Below are 8,847 nucleotides of genomic sequence, written 5' to 3'. Positions count from 1 at the left end.
GTCATTTGAAGATGGACACAAAATGCTGGAGTAACTCAGCGGGACCGGCAGCATCTCTGGAGAGAAGCAATGGGTGACGAGACCCTTCTTCAGTCTCGATACCGTGTGCCTCAACGCGACCACGAAGTCGATTAATTTGCTTGCCAAGGACACGTAAATGGGACAGGCCCTTTAAAAAAAATGAAACGTTCTCCTTTTTATGTCCCTATCAATAGTGAGCAAAGTTTGAATAAAGGGCCTGTCCCACTTACGCGACTATTTCGGTGACTGCCGGCACCCGTCATAGTCGCAGCAGGTCTCCGAAAATGTTCAACGTGTTGAAAATCCAGCGGCGACCAGAACAAGGTACGACTCTTTGGGCGACGACTCACGGCCATACGGGCTTCACCCACGCGACATGTCGCCTGTACGGTCGTGAGTCGTCTCCTCAGTCGCCCAAAGAGTCGTAGCGTCTTTCTGGTCGCCGCTGGATTGTCAACATGTTGAACATTTTCGCCGACCTGCAACGACCTATGACGGGTGTCGGCAGTCGCCGAAAAAGTTGCGTAAGTGACGACAGATGGCACAATGGGCTAAGTGTTCGGCTGGCGACCGGAAGGTGGCCGGTTCGAATCCCGCTTGGAATGCATACTGTCGTTGTGTCCTTGGGCAAGACACTTCACCTACCTTTGCCTGTGTGTGAATGTGTGTGAATGTGTGTGAGTGATTGGTGGTGGTCGGAGGGGCCGTAGGCGCAGATTGGCAGCCACGCTTCCGTCAGTCTGCCCCAGGGCAGCTGTGGCTACAGAAGTAGCTTACCACCACCGAGTGTGACTGAGGAGTGAATTAATAATGCGATGTAAAGCGCCTTGAGTATTAGAAAGGCGCTATATAAATCCCATCCATTAAGTGGGACAGGCCCTTTACTTGAAGCCAGGGGTCAATGTTCATACCGCTGGGGTGTAAGGTGCCCACGCGAAATATGAGGTGCTGTTCCCCCACTTTGCGCTGGGCCTCACTGAGTTGTGGTTTATTTAATATTGTTGCCGCTGCAGCTGAGACATTGTGAAATAATCACCTCCCGACAGCACCTGCGTGGCAATCCCTTGCAGTAGCGGGCGTCCTGATAGACTGGGCCAATTTAGTGCTCGTTACTGGCCCATTATATACAGCTCTGTGGCATGGACCTGGGCCCTGGGAACGCAGCTCACATTCGTTTCATTTAGGATCCTTATGTCCACCAAAGGGATTCAGCTTTCATCCCATCTGTCACCGCTGTTGCTGTGCCCGTCCACCCTGGCAAACGCAACGCTCTCCACTGACATCATTCCCGTCCGAACATGTTAGTCTCGTTAAATGTCATTTTAATCACCTCCACTTAGTCGAAAACAGAACCTCGTTTTCAGCCAGAGATTCCAAGGAAATGTCCTTGTACGGGTTGTGTTTCCCAATGGGTTTGTTGGTCAGCTTCTTGGCATCATTGCCCCAATGTCACAGATATTGATGATATACGACCATTAGACAGAGGAGCAGATTTAGGCCATTCAGCCCTTCGAGTCACCCCTTCCCCCATTCAATCACGGCTGATCTATCTCTCCCTCCCAGCCCCCCATTCTCCTCGTTTCTCCCCATAACCCCTTGATGCCCTTTGAAGGTGAATCTGTGGAAGTCTTTGCCACAGACGGCTGTGGAGGCCAAGTCAATGGGTATTTATAAGGCAGAGATAGATAGATTCTTGGTAGACGAAAATGCAGGAGAAACTCAGCGAGTGCAGCAGCATCTGTGGAGCGAAGGAAATAGGCAACGTTTCGGGCCGAAACCCAAGGAAATAGGCAACGTTTCGGTTGGGTTTTGGCCCGAAACGTTACCTATTTCCTTCGCTCCATAGATGCTGCTGCACCTGCTGAGTTTCTCCAGCATTTTTGACTACCTTTGATTTTCCAGCATCTGCAGTTCCTTCTTAAACATGGATAGATTCTTGATTAGTGCGGGTGTCAGGGGTTATGGGGAGAAGGCAGGAGACTAGGGTTAGGAAGGAGAGGTAGATAAGCCATGATTGAATGGCGGAGTAGACTTGATGGGCCGAATGACCTAATTCTGCTGTTTTCCCATGACCTTACTAATCAAAAATATGTCAATCTCCGCGTTATAAAGAGGCCTTTCGGCCCATCAAGTCCGTGCCGGCCAGTTATCAGCGCCATCAGACACATATGTAAAATTAGTTAAACTCTCCCTCCCTCTCTCCCTCCCTCTCTCCCTCTCCCTTTCTTTCCCTATCTCTCTCTCTCCCTCTCTCCCTCCCTCTCTCCATCTCCCTTTCTTTCCCTATCACTCTCTCTCCCTCTCTCCCCCTCTCTATCTCCCTCTCTCTCTCTCACTCTTCCTCTGTCCCTCCCTTTCTCTCTCTCTCTCTCTCCCTCTCCCTCCCTCTCTCCCTCTCCATTTATTTCCCTCTCTCTCACTCTTCCTTTCTCTCTGCCTCTCTCTCTCTCTCTCTCTCTCTCTCTCTCTGTCTCTCTCTCTCTGTCCCTCTCTCTCCCTCCCCCTCTCTTTCCCTCTCTCTCCCTCGCTCTCTCTCCCTCTCCATCACCCAGCCATAGTCTCACTTGTTAAGAGATTGACAGTCACAAACCGAGATATTTCCGTCACTCCAAGACTGCCCTATTGCAAGGTCCGTGGTCTGGTGATTCCCCACTATTTTTGCCCCAGTGCTGTATTCCTTCCTCCTCACAATGTTCTCTGACCAAACCGACAATCTTCTCTCTCTGTCCCCAGATCCTTATTATACATCTCATTTATATCACTGCTATTCCCGTGTGTCACCACACTGACATACACTGACACAGAGTGTCTGCTCTGGCTCCAACTAAGAGGACACGAGCAAGGGGAGATGCGGGGGGGAGAATAGAAACATAGAAACATAGAAATTAGGTGCAGGTGTAGGCCATTCGGCCCTTCGAGCCTGCACCGCCATTCAATATGATCATGGCTGATCATCCAACTCAGTATCCCGTACCTGCCTTCTCTCCACACCCCCTGATCCCTTTAGCCACAAGGGCCACATCTAACTCCCTCTTAAATATAGCCAATGAACTGTGGCCTCAACTACCTTCTGTGGCAGAGAATTCCACAGATTCACCACTCTCTGTGTGGAAAATGTTTTCCTCATCTCGGTCCTAAAAGATTTCCCCCTTATCCTTAAACTGTGACCCCTTGTTCTGGACTTCCCCAACATCGGGAACAATCTTCCTGCATCTAGCCTGTCCAACCCCTTAAGAATTTTGTAAGTTTCTGTAAGATCCCCCCTCAATCTTCTAAATTCTAGCGAGTACAAGCCGAGTCTATCCAGTCTTTCTTCATATGAAAGTCCTGACATCCCTGGAATCAGTCTGGTGAACCTTCTCTGTACTCCGTCTATGGCAAGAATGCCCTTCCCAGACTTCAAGCAGAACAGGTTGAATAAGTTCCAGGAAGGTCCAATGCAAGATGTTAATGCAGTCGACAGTTAGACCAGTAAGAGTCATCGGCAATAGCACGTGTTATGGTCGCCACAAACCTGAAATAAAATATCCAGAAGTACCAAGCCGTCACGCACCTTAGCGATCACAGTGTCTGGAAGCAACACGGCTTGGTTTGGGGCAAAACCTGCCCAAGATCACAAGACACTGCAGAGGGTTGTAGATGTAGCCCAGTCCATCACACAGACCACACTCCCCACCATTGTAGATGTAACCCAGTCCATCATAGAGACCACACTCCCCACCATTGTAGATGTAGCCCAGTCTATCATAGAGACCACACTCCCCACCATTGTAGATGTAGCCCAGTCCATCACACAGACCACACTCCCCACCATTGTAGATGTAGCCCAGTCCATCATAGAGACCACACTCCCCACCATTGTAGATGTATCCCTGTCCATCACACAGACCACACTCCCCACCATTGTAGATGTAGCCCAGTCCATCATAGAGACCACACTCCCCACCATTGTAGATGTAGCCCAGTCCCACACACACAGACCACACTCCCCACCATTGTAGATGTAGCCCAGTCCCATCACACAGACCACACTCCCCACCATTGTAGATGTAGCCCAGTCCATCACACAGACCACACTCCCCACCATTGTAGATGTAGCCCAGTCCATCACACAGACCACACTCCCCACCATTGTAGATGTAGCCCAGTCCCACACACACACCACACTCCCCACCATCGACTCCATCTACACTTCACGCTGCCTCGGGAAAGCAGCCGACACCATCACAGACTTGTCCCTGTCCCACCCCGGTCATTCCTTCTCCTCCCCGCTCCCGTCCGGCAGAAGGTACAGAAGCTTGAAAGCGCGCACCACCAGACTCAGGAACAGCTTCTTCCCCTCTGTTATCAGGCTTCTGAACGGCCCTTCCATAAGCTAGGGTACTGTCCGATTCACCTCTACCCCATTGTGGACATTGGACTTTGTCTGTGGAACTGATGCGCTACAATGCTGAGAACTATATCCTGCACTCTGTATCTTCCCCTTTGCTCCACCTGGTGTACTGGAGTTTGACCTAATTGTATCTATGTGTGGTATTACACGTGGTAATAAAAAACCTAAAGAAGCTCTCAGAAGGACGGCACGGCGGCAGAGTTGCTGCCTCACAGCGCCAGAGACCCGGGTTCCATCCCGACTACGGGTGCTGTCTATACGGAGTTTGCACGTTCTCCCCGTGAGGTGCAGATTTGTAGGTCAATTGGCTTTGCTAAGGATTGTAAATTGTCCTAAGTTTGTGTAGGATAGTGTTAGTGTGCAGGGATCGCTGGTCGGCTCGGACTTGGTGGGCCGAAGGGCCTGTTTTCGCGCTGTATCTCTAGAAACATAGAAACATAGAAAATAGGTGCAAGAGTAGGCCATTCGGTCCTTCGAGCCTGCACCGCCATTCAATATGATCATGGCTGATCATCCAACTCAGTATCCTGTACCTGCCTTTAGCCACAAGGGCCACATCTAACTCCCTCTTAAACATAGCCAATGAACTGGCCTCAACTACCTTCTGTGCCAGAGAGTTCCACAGATTCACCACTCTCGTCATTCTGGACAGTACACTTTCCTTTGGCCCCCACATCAGCAATATCACACGCTCTGCATCCTTTCATCTCCGCAACATCTCCAGACTCCGCCCCTCCCTCTCCAAAGACAATACAGAAGTCCTCATCCACGCTCTGGTCACATCCCGCATCATCGATTACTGCAACGCCCTCCTCACTTGCACCTCCAATAAACGTCTTCATCGACTCCAATGCATTCAGAACTCTGCAGCCCGGATCATCACCCGCACCAGATCATCGGACCACATCACACCCATCCTCACTCAGCTCCACTGGCTCCCTGTGTGTGCAACACCGGATTAACTACAAGATTTTACTGCTGACCTTCATAGCCCTACACCACCTTGCTCCCCAATACCTCTCTGACCTGCTGCTACCATACACTCCTTCCTCCTCAGCTGCAATTTTAACTGTCCCCACATTTAGACTCAGCACCATGGGTGCCAGAGCCTTCAGCTGCTCCGCCCCACGTCTCTGGAACACTCTCCCACCTCCCATCCGTCACCTGGACACTATCGACCAATTCAAATCACAACTCAAAACACACCTGTTTAGATTAGCATACCCGACATAACTTCCACCATGTTCACCCTGATTTTAATGACTTAAAATGTTTTGTGTATTTTTTGTTTTTTGTTTTAAATCAACTTGATTTTATTATTGATAAATGTATTGTGATTTTATGTCCTGTAAGGTGTCCTTGGGTGTCCAGAAAGGTGCCAACATATAAAATGCATTATTATTATTATTTGGGACGACAGATGGCACAATGGGCTAAGTGTTCGGCTGGCAACCGGAAGGTAGCCGGTTCGAATCCCGCTTGGAGTGCATACTGTCGTTGTGTCCTTGGGCAAGACACTTCACCCACCTTTGACTGTGTGTGAATGTGTGTGAATGTGTGTGAGTGATTGGTGGTGGTCGGAGGGGCCGTAGGCGCAGATTGGCAGCCACGCTTCCGTCAGTCTGTCCCAGGGCAGCTGTGGCTACAGAAGTAGCTTACCACCACCGAGTGTGACTGAGGAGTGAATGAATAATGCGATGTAAAGCGCCTTGAGTATTAGAAAGGCGCTATATAAATCCCATCCATTATTATTATTATTATTATTCTCTGTGTGAAAAATGCTTTTCTCATCTCGGAAACTGTAAGGAAGTTGAACTTAAGACAAGCATTGACCTCACTGCACTGAAATATGCTGCCAAGAGACAATTGGAGGTAATTCTTGAGTTTAGAATCTCCATGCTAGTGGAAAGATTTACTAGCGGCCTAAGAAGCCATTACAGCATTGTTATTGATCTCACTGCAAGCTAATGAATGATTAAAAGGGCACGAGAACTAAACGAGCAAATCACCCAGTTTTATTTGAAGGCTGTTGAAATCTAATCAACTTTGTAACAGTGTACGGCACCGAAATGTAAAACCAGGGAGTTAAAAATAAAATATTGTGTTCAACATTACATACACGTCTTCTCTGGAGCACAAGGACAAGAAGGGGAGATGGCTGAAGATAGACACAAGATGCTGGAGTAACTCAGCGGGACCTCAGGCAGCATCTCTGGAGAGAAGGAGTGGGTGAGGTTTCGGGTCGAGACCCTTCTTCAGACTCGACCCGAAATGTCACCCATTCCTTCTCTCCAGAGATGCTGCCTGTCCCACTGAGTTGGAGTTAATAGACAATAGACAATAGACAATAGGTGCAGGAGTAGGCCATTCGGCCCTTCGAGCCAGCACCACCATTCAATGTGATCATGGCTGATCATCCACAATCAGTGCCCCGTTCCTGCCTTCTCCCCATATCCCCTGACTCCACTATCTTTAAGAGCCCTATCTAGCTCTCTCTTGAAAGTATCCAGAGAACCGGCCTCCGCCGCCCTCTGAGGCAGAGAATTCCACAGACTCACAACTCTCTGTGTGAAAAAGTGTTTCCTCATCTCCGTTCTAAATGGCTTACCCCTTATTCTTAAACTGTGGCCCCTGGTTCTGGACTCCCCCAACATCGAGAACATGTTTCCTGCCTCTAGCGTGTCCAAACCCTTAATAATCTTATATGTTTCAATAAGATCTCCTCTCATCCTTCTAAACTCCATAGTGTACAAGCCCAGCCCCTTCATTCTATCAACATATGACAGTCCCGCCATCCCGGGAATTAACCTTGTAAACCTACGCTGCACTCCCTCAATAGCAAGAATGTCCTTCCTCAAATTAGGGGACCAAAACTGCACACAATACTCCAGGTATTGTTAAAGTTCTTTCCTGCTGCTATCTTACTCCTCGAAGGCCCTGTCCAATTTCAGCGCACTAACCAGGAAGGCAGGAGAATTGTGTACCGACTAACGCCTGTGAAACAAAAGGTTGAAGTTGTATTTGTACAATTTGTTGACACGTTAGTGAAATTGGCTTCCACTTGACGTGATTGGATTTGGGAATTTGGGAAATTTCATGGTGGGATTGTACACACACCAGATGTCTCCTGTTACTGCGATCCGGAATTGTGCATAAGTGGGTTTGACAGTAATATATTTATTTGTTGAATGAATAAGCACAGAGCTGTTCCAGCGAAGGTCCCATTGTCCTGGAAGAACTGACTTTTGTGCAATTGATCCAGATCCCTTGTCATTACACCAGCTTTCTGATCTCTCTTTGTTAGACTGTTCATTGTGATGTCGGTTCGAGTGTGGCTTGGATCACATTATTTTGTGTTTGTCATCTGGGAGGTCATTCATCTTTTTCTAACAAGGTAATTTAACAAAATATATACTTGAGATAACCCGTTAAATAGCGTTGCAGATAGACACAGTGGTGAGCGGGGCTTTCACACACTGGCCTTCATCTGCCACGGAACTGAGTACTGAAATTGGGAGATGATATTACAGTCGTACAAGACATCGGTGAGGCCGCACTTGGAGTATTGTGGTCAGTTTTGGTCCCTGCTATAGGAAGGATGTCATAGAAACATAGAAACATAGAAACATAGAAAATAGATGCAGGAGTAGGCCATTCGGCCCTTCGAGCCAGCACCGCCATTCAATGTGATCATGGCTGATCATCCCCAATCAGTACCCCGTTCCTGCCTTCTCCCCATATCCCCTGACTCCGCTATCTTTAAGAGCCCTATCTAGCTCTCTCTTGAAAGCATCCAGGTCCAGATCCCTGCACTTACAACAACTGGGACTTGAAAATGCCACCAAACTGGTGACACTGTATAAAGTGCAGGAAGGAACTGCAGATGCTGGTTTAAACCGACAAAGAAAGGAAGAGGCGGAGACTTGTCTCAAGAAGGGTCTCGACCCGAAACGTCACCTATTTCCTTCGCTCCATAGATGCTGCCTCACCCGCTGAGTTTCTCCAGCATTTTTGTCTACCTTCGATTTTTCCAGCATCTGCAGTTCCTTCTTAAAGGGCCTGTCCCACTTCCACCACCTAATTCACGACCTCTGTCGAGTTTGCCCTTGACTCATACTCGCAGCATGGTCGTCACGAGGTCGTAGGAGGTCGTAGGATGGTCGTAGCAGGCAGTGATGATGGTCGTAGGTACTCGTGGCATCAAGTAGGTCGGGGCGTTTTTCTAACCTGATGAAAAATGTCCACGAGTAAAAAAGGTCGTGAATTAGGTCGTGAAAGTGGGACAGGCCCTTTGCCATTGAACCCCTGCTGTCTGACCCGCTGAGTTACTCCAGCACTTTGTGTCTTTGTTTGTAACCCGGCACCTGCAGTTCCTTGTTTGCGCAGTAGAATATCGTATGGTTGCCTTGCTGAAGAGAGGTTGGTGGGGCTAG

At 48.8% G+C, this 8,847-nt stretch overlaps 1 long non-coding RNA gene across 1 annotated transcript in view; it reads right to left on the bottom strand.

Annotated features, from left to right (window-relative positions):
* Nucleotides 1-253: 253 nt before the first annotated feature.
* LOC116978731 overlaps nt 254-8,847 on the bottom strand; it is a 12,897-nt gene continuing 4,303 nt past the window's right edge. The window contains exon 3 of the long non-coding RNA XR_004413526.1: nt 254-404. This is a non-coding gene — a long non-coding RNA (uncharacterized LOC116978731). The remainder of the gene's footprint in view (nt 405-8,847) is intronic.

This window comes from Amblyraja radiata, chromosome 11 (genome assembly GCF_010909765.2).
Source record: "Amblyraja radiata isolate CabotCenter1 chromosome 11, sAmbRad1.1.pri, whole genome shotgun sequence".
Classification (NCBI taxonomy): domain Eukaryota; kingdom Metazoa; phylum Chordata; class Chondrichthyes; order Rajiformes; family Rajidae; genus Amblyraja; species Amblyraja radiata.
The sequence above is the reverse complement of the archived record's forward strand: the minus strand, read 5'-3'. Positions and strand labels throughout refer to the sequence as shown.